We start from the raw sequence: 22,891 nt of genomic DNA on the forward strand, positions 1-22,891 counted from the left end.
ACCTGGTATTTGATCCTCCAAAAATTTATTTTCACAAACACATGGGTGTCTTTTGATAGAAAAGCTATTGAGCCTGTCACCATCCACACACAGTACCCAAGTAACAGTGTGCTGCCATCAGCTTCCTCTGCCTGCCTGCCTGTCGGCTGCAGAGGCAGTGGAGGCCTGTCTCCTCAGAGCTGGGCTTGTCAGGACAGAGTGACAGTGCCTTGCCAAAGTGTATCCGTGCTCTGGGCTTCATCCACACACTGCCAGCGAGACAAACTGCTCCACTGGCAGCCCCAGGAAGAACAACCCGACTTCTCTTGCCTACGCTCCCGTGTCGGCAAGTTTGAAAAAATCCGGGCTTTTGGAGAGCTCTGATTGGAAATTAATGTTCATTAATAATGATTAAAACAATTAGTGGGGACAAATATGTTTATTGTGTTGGGCATCAATGAAGCAGTAGCGTGTGCCCTGGACTAAGAAACCCAGAGGGAGGTAAGAGCCGCAGGTGAAGGGACAGAGAAGAGCGAAGGCCATGTCCACGAGCTGCTCCTGCCCCACAGCCAGGACAGTGTGGAACAGGATGCCAGGCACAGGGAATGGGGACACTGTGCCTGCACCCCCTCAGGGCTATTATCAAATGGCAGCCTCCTTCCTCCCTGCAGGAAACCCTTCCTCACCCAGTGTCTGAGCACCACTGGCCCAGGACTTCTGCAGGCCACAGCCTCCCCTCAGTGACCGAACCACTTTGGCCATGGCCCCCCCAGGCAGTGACTCCTCTCCAGGAATAACAGTATTTCCAGAAAGCTGCTCACAGCACCACATAACAGGGTGCTTCAGCAGACAGTAAACAGACAAATTTTAAAGATTAATAGGCATTCATTTATTATGTTACACTCTCTTCAGTTTTCCCAGACAATCAAATTGGTAAATTAGAGCCATAATTTTCCACCAATTAATACCAGATGTGACACATTTTGACATTAAAAGAGTAAATATAAGAGAAATGTCAAATACTTCATATTCCTAATGTAATACTCTCTGAATAGAAAACCTAAAATCCTCACGCCTCAGACTTATTCTGAAATACAGACACAAAGGATGCTGATGTTTCCACTACTGCACGTTCACAGGCTGCGCACTGTCCCCTTGACAGCTGCTAACACCTTTCCCAAATGCATGCTGACTAAAAAGCTCAACCCCAAAGCAGTATTTATACCTGTAATCCAGCACAGGACATACTGTCACAACATCAGAGGAGATACCAATAAAAAGCAAGAGAAAATGCCAAAGACAAATGGGAATTATTGCATGTTTTCAGTGCAGTACAGACAAGGGTAGTTAGCAAAGCTTTTAGAAAAGAAAATGAAATATAAAAATCTTGTTTTAGTCCTTCTCTTTTCCAACAGTTTCTACACAAGGACATTCCAGCATCAGTTCCAGGCCAGTCTGCAGAATGCCACAGTCCCAGAATCACACAGGCTCTCTGTTAATACAGCTGACCAGAGCAACCAGGTCAAGGGGACTTGCTTGGCATACCTGGACTGGGGTACAAACCTGCTCTCTGTGGCCCTTTTGGTTCCCTCAGACCGGCTGTACCCTACTCCTCAAGACCTAGAAGTGCTGCCAGCATTGTTCTGGTACCCAGAGAGGAGAGACATGAAGCTCTGGGAGAAACTAAAGCTCATCTCCCTTAAACTCTGATCAGCTACAGTTTTGGGGAGGTGGGAACATACCATAGAATAGCTCCCCTTTGCTTCAATTATCTCCATACTCCCTTTTTCCATATAGTCCCAGTTAGCAAAGATTTTTGATAGGCTGAAGGTGACTATGCAAAGAAGGAAACATCCCCTTCACACACCACATTGCCCCTGCCAGGCCCTCAAGCAAACCTCCCTATGAATTTTCCCCCTTCACACCACAGAGATGAACAGGGATCATACAGTCTATCATCAGTGTCACAGAGCCTGCACTCTGTCAGCTGTCTGCCACAAATTCCAGCCAACTCTTCCCAAATGCACCAGGCGGCAATTTCTGCAGACTGCAGGTTTCACTATACCTTAAAATAAAAAGGGATTGAAAACAGGAGGATACCTAGAAACAAGAGGTCTTTTCCATTGGTGGTTGCTTTGCAACCTGAGGAAGCAGGCAAAGATCCACCATAATTATATCCCGTTGGCAAAGCCATTGCAGGGAAAGGCAGCCGGGTGAAAATCACTCTCCCTCTGGTAGCGCCCCATGCTCCCAAGGAACTGGCTTCCCACGCACAACCATATGGCACGGTTTGCCAGCACAGCCAGGGAGCTGACAGCTTTCCTAGTGGCCAGAACATAACCAGCCAAAGCTGCTACTCAAATCAGAAGTTTTTTCCTTGATTAGACGACATGGGCTTTGATGCATTTTGACTCAGATTAACTGGCTTCATCAGGTTCCAGAAACAAAGCTGGACTGGAAAGGGGCTCAGTTAAAATTGCAGCGACACACCAGGAATCTGCAGAAGGGTCCCAGAAGGGTTTTGGATCCAAAGCAGACAGTGCAAAGCTGCAGTCAGCTGGCACAGGGGAGGACCAGTCCAACTGGCCCTACAACATTCATGATGGGATGAAATACAACCCAAGGCTCCAGAGTGATTACACAGCCTGCCCCAGCCTCTGTAGACACTTTCCTGGAAAGATATAAGAATAGGGCTTGAAGCAGAATTGAACCTCAGGCAGGAATATCCCCCTTCCAGTCTTTTCCCATAAATAGGCAGTGGGGGGCAAAGGGGAATGGACTTTAAATGGTTTTGCAAGAGGAAGCCAGATGAAAGCAAATCAGCTACAACTGAGAAAATCCAATCTACTTAACTGTCCTGCACAGAACTAATTTTGCCTGGTGCAGCTGTGACCTTGACAAACATCAGGTCAGCAGCAGCCTCACTATCTCCAAATGAAGGTAGAAGACAGTTGTCCCTGAGGAGGCCTCCACAATGTCAGAGAGAAAAGAGCTCTTTTATAAGGCACAGTCTCTGGATCAAGAGGCATGTTACAGAAAGATTACACTGCAAATCTAATCCCCTATCCCTAATGCTCAACAATCTGATACATGAACCTGCCTTTCATCAAAGAGCTGGTGATTGCAGTATTGGGCAATCTGAGCAATGGCTAGGGGATGGGGCTGCCAGCTGTGTTGGCCAGCTCAGGCACAGGTGGCTGGCCACACCAGCTCCTGCTGGTAAGGAGTCCTTACACACAACGTTCATCCAGCTACGCATTGCAGCACATCTGGTCAGTGAGTTTTATAAAGGGTCCTAACATTTTCATAGTGCTGGGACAAACCATCTCCTGGTCATCTTGTCTCCTGTTTTTTGCAGAATGCCCATCAGATCTGACCACTCTCAGTCTCTAATGTTCAAACTGACTTTTGACAGCCTCATTCACTCCTCCCATATAAGGCAACACAGCACAGGCCAGAAAGAGTCATCTTTGCTAACACTTTCCACCCAAAAGGCAGGCACATACAAAAGGTAGCTGTGCAAGTCCCACCTGCACAAGGCAGAGGTCCTGGCCAAGGGAGCCAAGTGATTGTACCAGAATATGCCCGCTAGTCAGTGCTGCCCCACGGAGGATGTGTTATTAACACATGCTACTGGTGTCACCCCTCACCTTCCAACAGGCACCATGTAGGGCTAGGTGGTGAGGCTGTAAGGCTTGCACTTCTTTCATAATTTTAAATCAGGAATAAGCTCAAAACAAGGCAATATAGAAACATTGCTTTGAAATGAGAATCAGGTACATTAGCTACAAGAAGTTCCTTTAAAGCACTCAGAGCACATGGCCTAAAAAATGTTTAATGGCCATGTGTTCCCTGCAGGAGTGATCTCAGAGTGCACAGAAAATACCTGTGTCAAAGACCAATGGTTTTCAACCAGTGAAAATACTATTATATACTGTGAACTCCATTTAAGTATCTACAAATAGGAATGGGAAGAGTAAACCTCTTGTCAGGAGGTGTAAGTTTGCTATACGAGGAACCCTCGTCACCAGTAAAAATTTTTAAGTGGTCCGCAGAGGAAAGAGGTGAAAAACCACTGCTGGAGATGTTTCTAATTGGCTATGGGACAGAGACTGACACAACATCTGCAGCTGAAAACTTCTTTGGGATGTTGATAAAATAATTTGGCCAAAGGGCGAAACATGCCAAAAAAGTTTCATCTTATTTTATTCCTTCAGTTCCTATCACTTTAATAGAAATAAAAAGAGTTGATCACACGCTCCACGCCTGCACAGCACATGTAAGCACAGTGCTCACCACCAGCAGTGCTAGGGACAGCCGTGACCTTTTTTGTTATCACAACTCATTCTTATTGCACCATTTGTTACCATATGCTCTTTTTGCAGAAGCTTGCACTCATGCTCTCTGAACATGAATCCCAGACTGTCATCCTGAGTGAGCAGGGCACCTCCAAATCATGGATGTCCTGGATTTGCCGAGAGATGCCTGCTAACGTATGGCTGGAGGTGAAAGCTGAATGGATTAAAACTAGCACTAATTCAGCAATGGAACAAACTACTACAGGAAGCAGTGATCTACACCTTGTCACCTCTGACATGTCAGGATCCAAATGCAGACAGCATTTAATAAAAGACCAGTTACTGGGTGTACTTCTCATCTGTATTATATAGGGTGTGATGCTCCCCAGCATTTTGAGAACTTCTCCACTTCAGATCTGGGACTCTGTGACTCCTTGTCCACACACCCAGCAGACTGACTGCAGTGCTCGTTTTATGATATATGAGAGATGTGAACCATTTTGGACTTTTTCCAAAGCAGCGAGCTTTTTTTTCCTCTAGCAATCTCCAGTCTGGAATTCCTCTGCTTCTGTCGGAGGAGTTCTTGGTGACTCACATGTGGATTGGGAGCTTTCTCAGCCCACAGCTGAAGGCAAGGGTGTTAAATATTTAATAAAGAGACAGCTTTTCTCCCAAATGTTTTGGATAAATAGCTGCTAAAAGAAACCAAAATACAAAAGGGTTTTAGCTGCTGGAATAAAAATATCATTTTCCCTTTCCAGCAATCACCGAGCTGCCCTCACTTGGGTTCTCTCCCTGGTGCCCACAGCTGTCCCCAGCTCCCATCACCGGGCCATGCCTGCACTCGGGAGGGAACCACGCTTCAGCCTTACCCATCCTGCAGCCTTACCCATCCTGCAGCTAGGCTCAGCTTTAGTCACTCAAACTGCGAGGAGGAGGAACAGTAACAGTAGCAGAAGCTTTAGCTGCAGTCTGAAAGCTGCTCTGGCCTTAGAAGTGCGGTGCTCCTGGCTGGGCCCACTAACAGCTGCTAAGCACCAGATATGGTAGCAGCAGCAGGGTGTTCAAGTAGTTTTACCCTGTAACTGTTGCCACATAGCAAGGCACAGGAGACATGCATCCTCACATGTCTGACTGGTTTTTAATAACAGGAAAGAAGTGAACATTCAAGAATTTCTACTTGCTAATGTCCAATTAAGTATCAGTATTAAGGAAGAAACTGGAGCTTCCTAGGTCCACAGTTTCCAACATCTAATTATCTGCTAACTTTATTCCATATGAGTATTATGTGACTATGTTCTTTCTTTCCTTTCCACTATTACTACCTAGTAAAAGTACCCCAAGTTGGAATGCAAAAAAAAAAAAAAAAAAAAACAAAGATAGAAAGGATCAAATTCTTGGATAATGAATTATAAACTCTGTTTGGTATCTGCCTACAGACATGGCAGGATGAAATCCTTATTTAAGCATCAAACAGGATTTATTTAGGCATTCTGTTATCTCTGTTCAAGTATCAAAACAGCACATACCATTGTGCTGCTAAACCCTATCAGAGTTCCTGCCATATAGGGGTGATAAGAGGTATAGACACCGGGTCACTGCTCAGCTGAAGGAGAGAAATGTGCTTTCAGCTTTCTTCTGCTTTCAGCTTGAGGGTACACACAACCTTCCTCAGTGTTATGTGCAGCAGCTGATGATGTCCAAGACCATGGACTTTTTACTAAAAGTCCTGAAGGTGGTTTGCACCAAGCATCCACAGCACCAACTTCTACCTCCCCAGTTCATTTGTTGGGAATGTGAAAACTGATGAATTTCAACTTGTGCAGCCTAGCCTTGTGAGCAAGGAGCTGTCAGTAGGGAACCCTGGGCTTTGGGCTGGACTGTCACTGAAAGGTGCAGCTGTAAAGGTTACCTCTGGCATTTATCCGCAGGGTGAGAGGCAGGACTCGTCTGCTTTGGTGAACCTTCTTCCAAGGCAGTGGCACTGCACAGATGTAATCAGCGTGTCCTGCATTGCTCCAAAGCTGTCAACATCTGTCAGGAATAGTAAATTTTATTTTATCTTGTTTGAATGGAATGGGTTTCCATAAAAAAATATGTAAATAATGCTAAGAATAATAAAGAAAATTAGTTTAAACAGCATGGCAGCAATTAGCCACAGTTCTTGCAGGGACTGGACAAGCACCCCAGCACCACATTGCTACCAGCTGCAGCCTCAGCTCTGTCATCCATGGAAGGAGGGTGAATTGGAGAAGGCTGGCTGTACTGAGTAAACTGAAGGCATGGCTGTACTGAGTAAACAGCAGGACAAGACCCATAAATACAATAACACTTCCTACTAGAACTCACATTCTATGACTGAGACTGCATACCAACTCAAGCCAAAAAAAAAAAAGGCAAAATATGAAGAAACTAACTTGAAAGCTTGTTACTGATACAAACCAAACAGAGGAATAATGACTAACTCAGAAACATCAAGCAGAGGTCAATGCCTGCCTTCCACCGTGCCTCATATAAATACACAGTCCCTTCTACTCGCTTCGATGGCCGCTTCAAACAACTCAAGCTCTTTGAGACACTTCACTAGGCTAAAATCACAAATTCTGATTTTGCTAATGCGCTGCTTCTGCTGCCTAGAATTTCCCCATCTGGTTTAAATACAGCATGGAACTGCAAGCAGAATGGCAGCAGCCTTTCTTGCCCCCCTGGTGAGCGCCAGCACTGAGTGGGTCAGCAAAGATGGTCAGCAGCTCCTGAAAACAGAGATGGGCTCTTGCCCATCAGTAAGCAGCCAACAGGAGCTAAATACCTGCAGTTACAGCCATGGGGACAGCTAACATGAGACATACACCTGCAACTCCTTGTATCTGAGGGTCTGTATGTATGAATGGTTCACCTTTCCATAACCTCTCCAAGGACCAAAACAACAAAATTCCCTCTCCCTTCCCCGCCCCTCTAATTTTTGCCCACTTGACTCAGAGAAGGAGACTTTGCTTGCACTATCTTCAAATATTAATAGTGAACTGCCAAGGCACATTTCTTACTGTGATGTACTTGTATAGCTCTGGGTAATTCCCACTGGCATTAATGAGAATGGCTTATATAAATCTCTTTGCCTCATCCCATAATCATGATCATGGCTTAAAGAGGGCAATATGCAATTCCTGGGTCTCCCCACTACAGGACAGGGTAGTTCCCATTTTCAAGTTCTCTGAATTTCACAGGTTAGTCAAACTACTCCAGTCAAACACCAAGTTAGGGCATCACCCCACACCTGTACCTCTCATGGAGCTAACCTGCAATCACTTTCCTAAGGGAAGTAAAGTATTTTCCTTGCCTGGATGTACAACATTGTCTGAGCCGTTCTGAACAGGTTGTTCTGCTTTGGGAATTTAAATTTCTTCTGGAAGGAAAAGCACAAAAATGCTTGTTTTTGTTTACAGTAACATCTCATAATAGCAGCTACCATTATCATAATTTCATGGCCCCTATTCCCTGCCAGGAGAGCTTAGAGGCCTTTTCTGGTGAGGGAAAATCTTCCATCTCACAGTGACTAGCTTAACTCCAAGTGTTCATCTGAGGGCATTTGGTACCAGCAGGTGAATTCCCAGGTGCTGGGGCCTTGTGGGAGCACTTGGCTCCTTCCCCACACAGAGAACTTCCTCAAGCCGTCCTAGGAAGCCTTTTTGAGGATAAAGTCTCCCCAGTACTACTGGGATGCAGCAGCTCTGCACTGCTAAGCAGATATGTCTGTCTAATTCTGAAACAACTCTATTCTTGCACTGCAACAATGCCAGCTCATCCAAGTCCAATTAAACCCCCCAAGAATGATTCACAGCAAACTGAGCCATGTTTACTTTCAGTTCATTATCACACTCACAACTGGTAATTTTGGAGATGTTATATTCTGAGTTCAGCAGCAGGCTACAGGCTGCACACCTCTTGCTATGGTATGTGCCTGAGAGAGATGTATTTCTCTTTTCTTCATCCGCCTCCCTGTTCTGCCTCCTTAGAAGGGAATTAAGGCAGCAGAGAACTGTAAAAAGCCCTGATGCTCTCCACACCACAGTATCCTAAGTAACACACAAACCAGAGGAAAAGCCATCTTTAACCTGCTAGACCAGTCCCAGGATAAATGTTTGCTCTAGGCAAGGACAAGACAAGTAGGTTCTTTAGTATTTTTTGTTTAATATCCTTTTAACGTGAGCCTGGACTGGTGCATAAATGAGCACAACTGCTCAAATGAGTCATACTTCTTTTTTAGGGCCTTGTTCTGGCAAAACTCCCACTGAGCTCAGCAGGGGTTTGGCAGAGTGGGAAATGAGGAGCAGCCCAGGACCCAGATCTGTGGGATGGGTACATGAGCACAGGGCAGCATTTCATTAAATTCATCCAAGTTCCAAAACCTGTGAATATTTGTAATCTTCACAAATGGCAAAACAATACAATTTAAACCAAAATGCTCAAGACAAAACTGGTGCTGAGATGCCAGATTGCACCATTATCAGTTCTTAAAGCTCACAGTACCTTAAGTGCATTTAAAGGACCATAACTATTACAGCCCAATTACCACTGGAACCCCAGAGCAGGTGCACTCATCTAAGCCAAAGCCTCAGAGAAAGCAATTCAAACTGAAATTGCTACAGGATTTTTGAAGTGTGAAAGGGACTTGTTGGGAGTAATTAAAGGCTCCAGGATGCAAAATAAAAAGGACATATCCTATCCAGACACAGGGGAAAGAAAGCACCATCTGCAGATGCTGGTGGCAGGAGGTGAGCTCCCCAGCAGCTGAGGGGGGCACCCACAGAGGGCCAGGGCAGCCAGGCCAGTGGGGGTAAGCAGGGGAATCGTCCGCAGGACCCTGCCTGATACCATGCAGTTATCACAAAGCAATTAATGTGAGAATTACTGGCTAATGTGCATGCTATCTCCAGGTAAACATGGTCTCCATCATAGGATGGCATGGCCAAGGGAAGACCTCAGCAGGCAAAGGAGGGTGGTGGCTGGCAGGGAGATCACAGCCACAGATTTAGGGTAAGACACTTTGGTGAAAGCACCAGGAGGTTTTGGGGAATGCTGTAACCACCAGCAGAACAAAACACACAGCAATGCTGAGTCACACACTAAACTGGAGTCAAACAGAACCCAAACAACACCCCCCCAGCACAGACAGAAAATAGAATATAACAAAGGAAGGCAATAGAAAGGAACAGGGTTCCCAGAACGTGCTGCAAGTTCAGGGACGCAAACAACCCTGAGCCCACCCTGAGAGATGCTCCTGGTGGCAGATAAAGACGAGAAATGCAGGATTGCTAATTAGATTATGATACATCTAATCTTTCTTCTATTAAAGAAATACTGTTGTGGGATGGTCTCAGGCTCTGGCTACCTCTGAAGGAAAAAAAGCCATGTGAGTCAGAAGTCTTGCAGTTCCAAGGCTACACTGAGGAGACTGTGCTTGAATTCCAGGGTCCAGCCAGCAGGGAAGGGCTCCCAGGAGCAGAGGAGCAGCAAGGTGGTATCCATCAGGACTCTGGGGCATTGCACACCAAATGTTCTCTGCATTGGGTGACACCACAGGAACTAGGGCCTTGGTCCCCTCCCCTGCCCCAGGAGCCACAGCTAGGAAAGCAAGCCAAAGAAAACACAGCTAAAACCAACATTTCACATATTTCCCCCCTTTTCAAGAGCTTGTGACATGCTATCTTGGGATTTTCACAGTCCACGATGATGTCTGGGCACTCCAGCTTAATCCCAAAGGTCAAAAAGAAACTTAAACATTGGAATAAATAAATAGCAATGCTACCCTGCAGAGAGTATTAAAGCATTAATTGCAACTGACAGATGGCATGGAGGGAGAAGGGCTATGTACAGAAGAGTGGAACCAGAAGCCTGATGCGAATTCTTGACCCTGGCATTCCTCCTCATTAAAAAATGAAGAATAAATAAATAAATAAATAAATAAATATTAAAATTTTAAAACCAACACAAAAACGCCAAGAAAACAAACAAATGAAAAAAAAAAAAAACAACCCAAACCCTACAACCCACCAAAACACCCCGAAAACATAAAAACCCAAACAAACAAACAAACTAACCCACAAAGAAGCCCAAAACCCACCATGCACCTTCCATTTTGCAGCAGTAACAAGGCCAGAAAAGTGGTACCACTGATGAGCAGGAGCCCAAGGTTTGCCACAAGCTGATAAAGGAGATCTCTCAGAAGAGGGGTTGCCGTGGTACTTTGTTTCCTACTGCCCAAACCCACCCAAAAGGCCCCGCTGTGTTCTGCCAGCCCCACACCCCTGGCGGTGCCAGGCTCCAGGGAGGAATGTCAGGGCCCAAGGCACTGAGCAGGGAGGGGCAGCTCACCCAGCATCATCTCTTTCTCCCAGGGATCAACTGAGTTCATGTGCCAACTAACCAGACAATACACAGCGGCAAGGAAAAATTATGGGCACATGTCTAGATCTCTGACTGCCATAAATTTGTAATTTTATTGCAGTAATATATCATAAAAGTGATCTGCCTGCAGCTATTCCGTATTGTGGCACAATCCCATCAGATCTCAAAACACAAAGGAGACAGCAAAGGGCACAAGCAGGAGGCGTGTCCTGCCTTCAGCACTCACCCCTGTGCCAGCCTCAATCCTGCCCCCAAACCCAGGTGAGGGGAATGGCGTGCATGAAGATGCACTGCCCAAGGGAGGCCCTCTGCCCAAGGCAGCTGCCTCACACCCTGCAGGCCCTGCTACTCCCATGGCACTGCTTTCCCCTGGTGTTCCACATCTCCTCCTCACCCTGCAGCCCCCGGGCGCCGAGAAGACAGGGCAGTTGCTCGTGCCAGCCTGGGAGCAATGGGGAGCCAAAAACTACTTTTGCCAGCACTGCTGAAATAACTGGATTCATCTCTCAGCATATGGCGGTATCTTCAGGGAGAGAGGAAGCCACTGCTGGCCTTCCTGCCAAATTCCTCGTATTTCTGGAGTATTTACATGTTGTGCATCTCAGGTTTCTGTTCTCCCCCTGGCTGCTTGCTGTGGCAGGATGACGCAGCCTGGCCGGAGATACCCAGCCCAGAGCCCTCGCCATGCTCAATACAGACAGCCAGTTTTAGCCATCTCAACCTACAACAGTTTGCTCCCAGATTTATGCAGAACAGCCAACAAAAAATTAGCCTTTTTTAATGCATCCATAAAACACCACAGCCTCCCCCTTGAGACCACAACAGAGTTCATGGAGAGTTTAGGAGAGAAACAGCCCACCACAGAGATGGGTTTCTCACCCCTGTTCAGACACGGCTCTGAAGAACTGTGAAGGACAAAAGCACGAAAGCACAGATAATATTTTCAGCATAGGAAAGATGCTTTCCAAGAGGTGCCAGCTTCACTTTTTAAGTGAGCAGGGAAAATCTACAAGCCAAATGACCTCTGGTGCTGGATTGCCCCCACTTCCACTAAAAAAATGTACCACCTTTGGTCTCAGAAAGGAAGCAGAAAAAACCCCACAAAACTGAGCAGACAAACTCACTGATTGCTTGCACCCACAGGCTGGGGAACCAGAAGAGATTTCTTACAGATCCTAACTTCAATTTGGGCTTCACCAGACGAAGGACTCGCCCAGCCCTGGTGGTGGCTCATGCCCCAGCAGGAAGAGGCTGTGCACAGCCAGAAGGGAGCTGCAGCTGACACCAACCAGGAGGAAGGCTCAGCTTCAGCAACACAACCCTTAACTTCCTCTTGAGGTGATGTTCACACACAGAGATTGGTTATACTGTGAAATTGCTCTTCCCTCCCAACTTGCAGCCCTGTGTTGAAACACAAATATTGAAAATAACACTCTGAAATGCTCAAAACCTCAAGCAAGGCACCAGCAGCCTTCGGCATCATCAGACAAAGAACCATGACCACAGGTTGCTCCACTGGAGGACAAGAAGAAGCCAGCAAGCACATGGCACCCAGAGGCACCTCCTCGACCCAAAGCTCCTGCGTGAGCTGCCCTCAGCCACGGACTCCATCTGCCCATCCTCAGGACCCAGACATGTTCCAGAGCCACAGTTTCAGACATGAAGACATCACAGCGTAGCACCTTCCAGACAAAATGAACACTGCCATGTTGATGTAACCATTGGCAAGCACAACTACACTTACTATGAACTGAAAAAAATCACTTGCATTCCCAAACTAAAGCCAAGAGCAATTTTGCCAATATATCCAGAACAGGGATAGTCTTATGTCTCCCAAATATTTCCACAAGATATTATGGAGGGGTTGAATCTCTATTAATGTGTGACAACAGCATAAAAATATGATAAAAAACCCATATGTATCTTTTCAATAGTACATTTTTGAAAAGAAGCCAGCTGGCATACAAATAGGTGATGTATTGAACAGGTTACAAACAAATACATGTTCTAACAAAAATGTTTGCAACTTTTTCCACTGAGCAGTTAAAATATATTGACAGCAATAATTACAATGTTCTTTGAATACTCAACAAAGAGATGGCGGCATTTCAAATAACCCACTTTCCAAAGACTCCATATAATTCTGTGTGCCAGTAAGATATGTTGGAGCAACAACTACATATTTTTCCATATACATACACTTACAATAAGTATGTATTAATTTATATTCATAAATACATATACTTTATACATGCATTTTATATACACATAAAATACACAGATATAGAAACAAGTCTTACTTAAAATTAAGAAGCAGAATTCTATAATGTCAGAAATAAAACAAACTGCAGATGAAGTTTAAAAGTCATTAATCTGCCTGATGTAAGAATGGGAAGTACTTCTGCTCCAGGCCTTTCTTTTGCATTAAAATCTGCACATGGTCTGTAGTATCAGTTTGGTTTAAATTTTCACTAATTGTTTTCATAAATAGCATTTCCCTCTTGCTATCACAATCTGAAGATCAAGCTGGCTGACAAAGGTGATGAGAAGTTATAGAAGAACTGTCCCAAGCTTCTTTCAGCAGAGTGGTGGTGGAGACTGCAAAGCTCCATGAAGCCTCAACATTCACAGGGCAGCTGGTATAGTTCAGTTGATAGATTACCCTTCTTTATGTATTTCCTTTCATTTCAGTTACAGCCCAGAATAAAGTGTATAAAGTGTCTTTTCCAACACAAAATCTTCTAAATCACCAGAGGGAATTCCAGCAAAACAACTTTTTTTTTTTTTTTACTAGACATGCTTTTCCTCATCCACACTTCACAGTAATCCTCAGCTTCCCAAAGAGAATCAAATGTTATTCTTAGGAGTCTTCATGAACTACCTGTAGATGCCTTCACGTTCTGATCCCTCTTTCCATCACAGACCCACTCTGTCCCAGTTCTCCCTGTTCCCTCTCTCCTCTGGAGGCTGAGTGAGGAAAGAGAGGGAGACAGGGCAGCTTCAGCCTCCAGCCAGCCTCAGCATCAGGTAACCCCCATCCATGCAGATCTAACACTCTCCCATCTACATTGGGACACAGCTCCTTCCACCCACCCCCAGCAGGATGGTGGAGATTTCAGACATGCACTGACTAGCAAAGAGGAATGGCTACCAGGAAACACACAGATGAAATGCAAAACTTCCCCCCACCTGGGTTTAATTCCAACCTCTGCAACATCCTACAGCTAAAAGAAATAACCCAGAAACTGCTAAATTCTAGCATGGGTACAGACTTCTCTGAGGCAGGGGAAATGAATTAGGCAGTTCCTCTTTCTCTGCCTTGCCACAGCTCTCTATGGATGCTCATGAGAATCTGCAAATGATTCAGACAGCAGCATTCACCAACAAGATCAGCTCAGCCAATTATTCTCATACTTTTCTATTAAATTTAAGAAACCACTGAGAAGCTGAGCCTTTCACAGACTGGGAGATGCCATTAATTCACCAAGTAAGAAAAGTTTTTAGGAAAATCTTGCCACAGGGTTCTGGCTTGAACCCTCAATGGAGACAGACTGGGCTCCACCAGCAAGAGCAGAATCCTAGCAGACCTGTGTATTTTCCACTGTGAGCATGGCACAATTAGCAGCATTAATGGACAGACTGTTCATTTAATTCAGTTTTTTGTTCCACAAATAAAGTCCTCTGTCTGTTTTTTATTTGGTTTTATAAATTAACCTCTTTCTTTTCTCATTAAGTAAACAATGAATGAAGGATTACTCTGTGGGAAAGATGCAAGTGCAAAGGGCAGCGGTTTTATACTGCTGCAGCTATTTCCTTTCATGCTTCCAAATAACTCTGCTCCAGAAGGCAGAAAATCATTGAGGTCTAATCATTTATTTAGTAAGATACACTGTTTTCTTTAGCTTAGGCAAACTTGTGGCTGGAAAGCTATGCTGAAAGTTGGTCTGTTAGTGAATGGCCCCGGTCCTGCACGCAGTGATGGAGAAGCTGTGTGCGTGCCCTGGACATCAAGCAGCGGTGCAGCACCGGGAGGACACACCACGGCCTGGTGCACTTTGCTATCTGGGCCTGAAGTTGCTGTCAGTCTCATCACAGGGTTTTCCATCTTCCCTGCACCTCTGGTACCAGGCAGTCACACAGCTGAGGATCCCACAGGGCGGCTGAGCCACAGCTAGCTCTGAGGTGGACGTTTCCAGCAGACACTTCACTGCTGGTTTGTTTGCCTCAAGGGCACCTTCTCCTGGTCTGACTGGCCCCCCACTTCCCCTGTATGGGTGGCAAAACAGTCACATGCTGGGATCTTGCTGAGAAAAGCTGAGCTTTACAGCAATAAATCCAATTTTTTCCCTTCATTTCTCCCCTTTCAAAGCATGACAGCAGGCTGACAGAAATGGCCATTCGCCTCTGCTCAGTGCTGGTGGAACAATCTCAGAGCACTGGGAGCAGAGACAGTGAAGTACTGGAGCAAGACCTGTGGTGGGTTGCTGTGGTCAGGGAGCTGCAGGACAGGACAGGTATGGAGAGGCTGAGAGAGCAGGGCTTCTTCAGCCAAAATAAGACATGGCTCCAGGGAGAGCTGTTTACAACCACAGGGGTGTGGGAGGGTAGTCTGAGTAGATTTCCTTTGGAGGACCACAGGAACAGGGCAAGAGACAATAGACACAGGCTGAGCATAAAAAGTTCCAGTTGGTTGATGAACAAAAAAAAATCCACAAAAACTACAATGAGAGTAGTGAAGTGTTTGAGCAGATGAGCCAGAGAGGCTGTGAAATCTCCATCTGGGAGCAGCTGGCTTTTGTTGGCCTTTAGCAGGCCGTTGGACCAGACAACTACCAGCAGTCCTTTCCAGTGTAAATTATTACACTGTGATGCTGTGGTCAGGTTTTGACACTGCATGCACAAGCAGATCTGGCTGGGTCAAAGCTAAAAACAGTAGCCAAAGAGTAGTTACCTCCTCTGCCTTTTCAAATTCTCTCTCTTCAAAATACAACAAACATGAAGATGTTTACAGAGTATTTTCCTGTGAACTTACACCTGGCCACTGCTGAAGGCTCTTGGCACTGGTAAGGCCTTCCTAATGGGGTACCTTATGCCCCTGGGCTTGCCAATGGAGTCATTGCATGACACCTGGGTACACAACTTCTCATCTTGCCAGCAGGAAAAGCCTTGGCATGACACAGATTGCACCAATGTGCACCTATGGTGAGCAAGTAATGTGAGTACAAGGAGCTTGTACAGTCAAGAAGAGCCTCTAAAGTGATGTGGCCATAATATGAGTATGCAACACCTCTATGTTCTCATTTCAGCGCTGTATGCCCTTTGCTGCTGCAGCCTACTTTATGTCTGGAGGTGCTAACAGAGAATTGCAAGCCAGTCTCACTAGTATGGAACCTGCTCTATATTCAGGCTAAACTCCACTGCCAAGTCTGGTTCCTGTGATACAAATGCAGGGCACCTTCAAAAACTCCCAATGGACAAAGGTTAATGAGAAAACATACCGGAGATCTCACAGATACACAATCAAAACCAGAAATGCAACCAGTGTCCAATCCACATTTCTCTTAGGCCTTCCACAGCACTGAGGATGAAGAGTCATTTCCTGCCAGCAGCCTCCTCAGAGAGGTTCCTCTAACAGCAGCTCTGCCAAGCCATGGACTCACCATCATCAGATGGACCATGGGATCCTGCAGGCAAACTCTTCCCTAGGAAAGCCCCATTTCTCCAGAGGCCAGCACAAGGAAACATTTCCCATAAACCTTCTGCTCTCCAGGCTGGGCAACAGCTTCGTTGGATGCACAACAGCTCTGGATGCACAAAAACTTCTTTATTTAATCAGATTGAAAGGAATTTTGGAATTTTGTTTCAGTTGGGACAATTAACCAAGAGCACTGTATCCTACTGCCCTCATTCCCACTTCATCAATCTTTGTGTCACCCAGAAATTTTATCAGAAATAATTTTATATTTACTTCCGTATCACTGCCAAAAATGATGAATAGCATGAGGGTTCTGACTGATCCCTGCAGAGTTACATTAAAAAAATGTTCACATTCAGTAAAGATTCCCTATTGACAACTACTTTTTGAGCTCTGTCAGTTACCTTGTTCTTAATACATTTAAGATATGCTTTAGTAAAAGTATATAGTACTAATATTTTAGTAATAATGTCATGTGGAATAAAATCAAACGCCTTACAGAAGTTAAAGTATATTATATCTACACAGTTATCTTATCCCCCAAACTTGCAATCTTATCAGATAAATCAGGTTTGTTTGACAAGACATATTCTCCAAAAAAGAATGTTGAATGGCATTAATTATATTCCCTACCTTTAATTCTCTAAATCCTCTCTCAGTTCTATTCTTTTGCCTGGGATTGATGTCAGGCTAAGCTGCTGGCAGTTACCCGGGATCTTCCTCTTGCACACATTTGCTCTTTGTGAATTTCCAAGAGGCTTAAGAAGTTAACAGAAACAGACCAGAGATCTTCTGTATCAACTTCTTTTAGAATTTTTGACCATATCTATAGTCACTCACCAGAAAATGTTCAAGCACTACCTCACCTCATTGTTTTGCACAGACTGAACTGCAGGTGCTGTGACACAACACGTAGCTCTCCCTGGACTTCAGCATGCACAGCAGGGGCAGACCATGGACAGAGACTGAGCAGAGCCCAAGATCAGTTGGTAGAACATGGACAGTGCTCCAAGGAGTCTGCTCACACTGAGGATTTAAAGGAATTTTAAGGAATGCTCTGTCTTGCTCCCAACCCTTCCCTGTCCATCAACCCAGTCTGCAGCCAGGCTTACATTTCACATCAACACTAAACTATCCCACAGAAATCCTTCTGAATTCTTTCTGAGAAAGAAAATATTGCCATCAACTTTGGGCAGGAATCTTCACCCTGTTCTAGCAGATGGTGACCTTACTGAAACTTTTTCTATTTTATCACCTCTCATTTAGCAAGAGCCATGCAATCTACCAGGCATGAAGCCTTTAGTGCTATGGGGATTGCCACAAAATGCCCTGGTGCACATCTTCAGCAACATAAGACACAGCTCTCCTATAAGCTTTGTACCACCCAACTGCATGAAATCCAGACCTCTGTCTTCAAGTCACCAAGTCCACACACAACAGCTCCAAGCTGTCGACAACATCTCCAGCAGTGTCCACCTGAGGACTGGGATCAGCATTTGAGTCTTCAAGCACAGCAGAGCTTTCTATTGAGCTGGGAAGCAGTGCAGGAAACAGCACTTCCCTGAGAGCTGCACTGAGTCTGGGGCTCATCTCCAGGAATTAAGGGAATCTTATCTAATGGCACATAAAATAATACACAAAACTCACCTATCACAAGAGATCCTACTATTGCATCTTGAAAAGAGGCCTTACAGATCAATGCATTTTGCTGAAAAGCCCTCCTCTGCTAAAGGATAATTCATCTGACATAAGGATGTGGTGCTCCAGACAGCTGGGACACACACCTGAGAGGGAGCTTTAAAATACCATCCAAGGCAATACAGAGCCAGTGTGTTTGCTCCAGTCAGTGTTGTTACAATGGGAGAAAATTACAGATTTAAATAAAACTGTTCTAGCAGGAGGTACAGCAGCACATCAGTGAGAAGCACTAACCATGCTTATTCCACTTCACCCATTAACTATTTTTAATTTTTAAGCAAGTTATTAGAGCTACTACAATATTATAAATATTGTATTACTCATTCGAAAAGATTAAATGGTCTCAAAAAAGAGAAGATATTCTTGTTGCTGCTTTAGTGGCTCTTTGTCATTGGCTACCTTGCTTCTCTACCCTTCCCTTACACTTCTCGACCCTTCCCTTACACTTCTCTAGGACATAATGGATTGTACTGGGTACTCTCAACTTCTTTCCATCCTAAGGGACAGTAGAAATACCCAGCATCGAGCAGAACTGAGCTCTGAACACATCCAAGCTGAGTAAAATGACACTGTGAGCCTGCTGTGGTGTGACACTTGTGATCTGCATCACATAATCCAAGAAGCTGCAAAGTGCTGACCTCTGCCTATCACTGCACTGGTCACCTGGGTTCCAGGGGAGAGGCAGAGCAGCATTCCTAGACACAATCATCTCCCCAGCAGCACCCCTTTGGCTGAGCCAGTCTGAGCCCTGCGTGCTCATTCCTTTCTAGGGACTGTGAAGGGGTGCTGCCTCCCTGCCTGCCTGGGTGTGTGCACCCACAGCCACCAGCCAGGTGAGTCCCACTGCACAGGACAGACAGCCTGGCTGGAACACTTCCAACATCTGTAACAAAGGCTCTAAGCTAACAGTTTATCTGCACCTACTGCAAGGTAATTTCTTATCATATAAATCTATTTAAGACTGGAAACAGTCCTTTCTGGTTTGTGTTTATAGAACATGGAGTAAAGGCAGGATCACAGGTGATAATCAGGTTCACCAGGAGTCTCCACAGTACAGATTAATGATGTGCTCCTTAGGACCAGCACTGGCAAGGGTGAGCATACTTCCCTGCCCAGACCCCAGCTGCCATTCCTTACAGTATGCAGCTTACAGCACATTCCCATTTGACTCCTCAGTGAAGGCAGAAAAAGAAAGTTGATTTAACCATGAGAAGGAAAGTGTTTCCTTGACCTGTCCTGAAATGGGAACCCATAAGCAGCAAACTGTTATCTCTGTCAGAAGGAGTGGGACCCACATCTGCTGAATTTGGCTAAAGAGATGACAAGACACAAATTAGGAATGAATATGACAAGAGTTGTGCTCAGACTGGGACATGAACCACTGTTCCTCGATCACACTTTCAACTGCAAGAAATGTTTCTCCCCAACAACCCACAAATCACTCAATTAAATCTTAATATATAGCATTTTACTGTTATACAGACTCCTGTCTGGTAAACACAGTATTAGTTTTTCATACTCCCTATTCATTTCCCAAGAAATTAGCACACCAGCATTTGGAAAACATTCGTTCTTTTGAACTTCAGCCATCCAGTGTCCCACTTCCAGGTACTTTCCTCTGCCATCCTGTACACATCCATTTTAAATACAGCACAGAGAAAACCAACAGCTGTCACTGAACAAAGCTCCACCATCCAGAAGATGGAAGTTATCAATCTAGAGTTGAAGGACTTTAACAAAATGAATAAGAAAGAATCCTTGCAAGGTGGAAGAACAAAGAGACAGAACAGCAGCTTTTCAATCAAGAGCCACACACTATATGCTTTAGGAAATAACAAGTTCAATAGCCAGTTGATAAATAGCTTGCCACCAGAAAGTGCATTTGAAATGACACATAACTGCCACATCCACAAGCCCAGAGTAAGCAAGAGCCACACTGCCCTCCCACATGCAGCTCAGTGCTGCTGTGAGTTTTCCCTGCCTGCCCATACAAACACCATTTCCAGGGCACCCCCTGCTCCCCTACGGTCACAGGCACATGGACCCAGTCACCCCAGCACACAGGTGCAAGAAACAGCTTCACAGCAGCTGCATGCCCACAAACAGAACAATGTTTCTTGGGTTGGGGCAGATTTTTCTCAGTTTAGGGGGCTGTAAAATGTTTCTATACCCTAATTTGCAGTGGTCAAAGAGCCTGACACAACAGCACTTACACCAGCACAGCCCTTTTGCCTTCCTCAGGCTCACAGGTCCTGCTTCCTCAACATCACTCACACACGTCCAGACGCAGCAGAGCACACGTTCAGGCTTCAACTGCCGAGAAGTTCATTACTTTCAATAGGCCTATAAAAAGATTTAAAGTCAAGTACATTCGTAACTGCTTTCCTGAATCAAACCCTAAGTAAAAAGCTTGTCAACATAAATAAAGGCACCAGAGGCAGACCATGAGAGATATCTGCGATTACACAGGTAGGATTTTGTGCGAGGTTTTCAGCAGGATTTAGTCCAACCGTTGTAAATGTGCAAGGATTTTAAATTCATCCTTGAGAACAAGATCGACACATCTTCTAAAGGAAACCAAACAGTGAACAAATGCATCCTATAATATTTAAATGTTCCATAAAATTAAGGAGACACCATCAAGTCGATTTTGGCATTAAAATGTTGGCTTTGCACAACACTCTTCAACAACAAGAGTCCTCTGATTCCTCCAAAGGCTTCTTAGCCTGCAACCCAACAGCACCTGGTGCACTGCGTGTGTGCCCAAGTGTCCTAATGCTGGTCAACCACAGGAAGCACAGCCAATGTGGAGGTCATAGCTGGCCATGCCAGCTGAGCCCAATTCAGGAACAAAAGAAATTGCCAAAGAGAGAGAGGTCAGTGACACATAGAGCATCTGCTGAGCTCCTACAGCCCATGGTTTTATTTGTTACTACAGATAAGGACCTTTCTGGAAAGGAGGGAGAGATTCTGCTGGCAATATGGCTTTAAAACCCTGATGGAGGGGAAGAGCAACGCCATCAATGTGAACAATCTCACAGCACCTGCTCCCAAACCAACGTGATGTAGCCAACCAAATGAATCGTTTTAAGGAGGATGGCATGAAATGCATTTTCTGCGGCCGCAGCAGAAGAGCCAGATCCCCCAGCACTGAGCCGGTGCCATCCCCTCTGTGTGCAGCACGGTGAATACACTGTAGCTGTAAAAGGGAGCAGTGGCAGGACATCCATCTTCCTCCGGGAAGGTTGCTGGGCAACCAGCAAGCTTTTGGCTGGGCGCTGACGTCTGCGCGCACACGCACCTCCTCCAGCTCCTGCAACTAACTTGATTTTGATGGATTAACATAAGATGAAAATCTACTGAGCTTCTCTCCCTCTCTCCCCGACACACAGGGTTCATTAAGATACAAAGGAAAATACAATAAAGCATCGACTTATAATGCATGCAGAAGACCCTGCAAAGGACAACGCAGACACTAATGATACCAATGTTCTGAAGTGGTCCCTTATTTTATGGTAGAGAAAAATGTATGTTTTATTTAGTAAAAATCTCATTAAAATAATAATAGCAATAAAGCATAACACACACCCAAACTGTGATTCTCTCTCATTGTTTTCTCTTTTACATCCTTCAGAAATGCTGTTTATTTTTCCACTGCTCCTTGTCATATAATATTTTAAGATTATTTCCCTTCACCTGCTGGAGAGACACCACTGGGACACAGAAGTTCCCTCTAATCCCATCCAGCCAAGCATTTATACCACTCTTATTAGCTTGGTATCCCAGTACCCTACTGAGCTGCATTATCATTAATTGTTTCTCAAGTGTTAGCCACAGGCTCAGCTTTACACAGTACAAAGCAAAGATGTGATCCCTGCCCCGAGGAGTTTTACATGCTAAACAGATGGTTAATGACAGCAGCGTAATGACAGCCTTTGGACTGGTAGGGGATAACATTTATGGAACAAGGAATAAATTAGCTGGGATTCATGACAAACTGCATTTGCTTTTCCCGGAGAAAATTTGGGGGAGACTGCTTTCCATGAAAACCTGGAAATGTGTACTGGGCTTGAGATCCAAAAAATCATAACCTCAGTATTTTTTGCAAATGAGAAGCTTTATTATAAGAGAATATTTTTATTGTAAAACTGATCAACTTTCTTTCACCAAACACATACAGGGTGTTGGGTCAGAAAGTGGAGAATTTTAACTAAACAAAAATTATTAATATTAAAAAGACAGAACATTAAATGTTTTAGTAAGCCACGAGTTTAAAAATGTTCTTTTAAAAATATGAAAAGGCAAAATGGAAAACAGCTGATGAGCTGAATGGGAATCAGAGGTTAACGTGTCAGGCCATGCCATTGGGTGAATGCAGTGCTGAGGACACCGTGACACACAAGGTTTTGGGCAGGTACAAATAAAGAGCTGGGCACAACACAGTAGCTTTAAGACCTGCAAGGCCAGGGAAGGAAGCTGATGAAGATACCCCTGCACACATGCATTATTTATTCCTCCAAGATCAGCATCCCTTGCAGCGCAGGCTCCCCCCAGGCAGCAGCAGGGGCAGCACTGCAGTGACTGTGCTGGGGGGACACCAACTCCCCCAGCCAGGCTGGGACCACCAGTGGGACAGGGATGGAGGCTGCTGGGTGGCATCTCCCACTGCCAGCCTGCCAGCACGGTGCTGAGCTCAACTAACCAATTCCAATTAACTGGGATGTTTCTTTGCTCCTAACATCTGGCTGAGACAGGGCTCAAAACAGCATTTCTGTCCCCCTCGCCAGCCCACGTCATTGGTTGCACTTTACATGTG

At 45.1% G+C, this 22,891-nt stretch overlaps 1 protein-coding gene across 5 annotated transcripts in view; it reads right to left on the minus strand.

Moving 5' to 3' along the window:
* FOXN3 (forkhead box N3) overlaps positions 1-22,891 on the minus strand; it is a 202,821-nt gene that overhangs the window by 158,664 nt on the left and 21,266 nt on the right. The window contains exon 1 of one of the 5 annotated variants that reach the window (XM_054275774.1): positions 6,190-6,256. The exons of the other annotated variants lie outside the window; for them this stretch is intronic. The gene's annotated coding sequence lies outside the window, so the exon portion shown is untranslated. Of the gene's footprint in view, positions 1-6,189; positions 6,257-22,891 lie in introns of those variants that run through there. 5 annotated transcript variants of the gene reach the window in all.

This window comes from Melozone crissalis, unplaced genomic scaffold (genome assembly GCF_028551555.1).
Source record: "Melozone crissalis strain CALT ecotype California unplaced genomic scaffold, PUWL_Pcris_2 ptg000018l_1, whole genome shotgun sequence".
In the NCBI taxonomy this organism is placed as follows: Eukaryota; Metazoa; Chordata; class Aves; order Passeriformes; family Passerellidae; genus Melozone; species Melozone crissalis.